The sequence below is a fragment of the Manacus vitellinus genome, unplaced genomic scaffold (genome assembly GCF_001715985.3).
Source record: "Manacus vitellinus isolate BGI_N305 unplaced genomic scaffold, ASM171598v3 scaffold_85_pilon, whole genome shotgun sequence".
Classification (NCBI taxonomy): domain Eukaryota; kingdom Metazoa; phylum Chordata; class Aves; order Passeriformes; family Pipridae; genus Manacus; species Manacus vitellinus.
The window spans coordinates 369299-370250 of NW_021940845.1; the positions used below are offsets into that span (position 1 = coordinate 369299).

The window sequence follows — 952 nt, forward strand, 5'->3', positions numbered from 1 at the left end:
GTCCACTCCCCATCCTGCCTCCACAGACGGTTCCCAGTGCAGACACCACCACACTGGACACCTCCCCTTGCCCTGCTGTGCTGTGCCCCAAAGCAGGGCTGTCCCAGGAGGGGCTTCACCAGTGTGCAGGCAGAGCTGCCAGCAGGGTCCTGCAGGCTGGGGACATCCCTCTCGGGATGCCACCATCAGGAGTCCTGAAGGCAGGACAGAGGGAGGAGCTCCGTGTCCACTCCCCATCCTGCCTCCACAGACGGTTCCCAGTGCAGACACCACCACACTGGACACTTCCCCTTGCCCTGCTGTGCCGTGCCCCAAAGCAGGGCTGTCCCAGGAGGGGCTTCACCAGTGTGCAGGCAGAGCTGCCAGCAGGTTCCTGCAGGCTGGGGACATCCCTCTCAGGATGCCACCATCAGGAGTCCTGAAGGCAGGACAGAAGGACAGCCAAAGGACAGCCAGGCAGCAGTGAGTGGCTGGCAGAGATTCCATGGATGCTGCTGAGAGATGGCGAAGGATTTTTATGCCACAGGTGGCTCCAAGATGGAGCTCCTGATCTCTGGATTACAGCTTCCCAAGGAGACAGCTCTGGGGGGGAAATGCTGATGAGGAAGAAATGCCACTGCTGCAACGAAAAGCTCAGGGAACCAGTTTCTGGGATCATTTCTCTTAAAAAACAGTCCCATAAAGTGACAGAACAGCTCTTAACTGAGTGCCAGGGACTTGGCTGCCAGCTCTGAGCAGGACAATCCCAGTGGACTCATCCTGCAGGCTCACAGAATCATGGAATCATTAAGGTTGGAAAAGACCCCCAAGATCATCAAGTCCAACCACCCCCCAGCACTCCAAGGCCACCACTAAACCATGTCCCCAGGCACCACATCTACACTCTTTTTGAACACCTCCAGGGATGGTGACTCTACCACTGCCCCAAGCAGGCTGTGCCAGTGCTTGACCA

At 57.7% G+C, this 952-nt stretch overlaps 1 protein-coding gene across 1 annotated transcript in view; it reads right to left on the minus strand.

Annotated features, from left to right (window-relative positions):
• The window catches only part of RALY (RALY heterogeneous nuclear ribonucleoprotein), a 75890-nt gene that overhangs the window by 63149 nt on the left and 11789 nt on the right, over positions 1 to 952 (minus strand). The window lies entirely within an intron of this gene.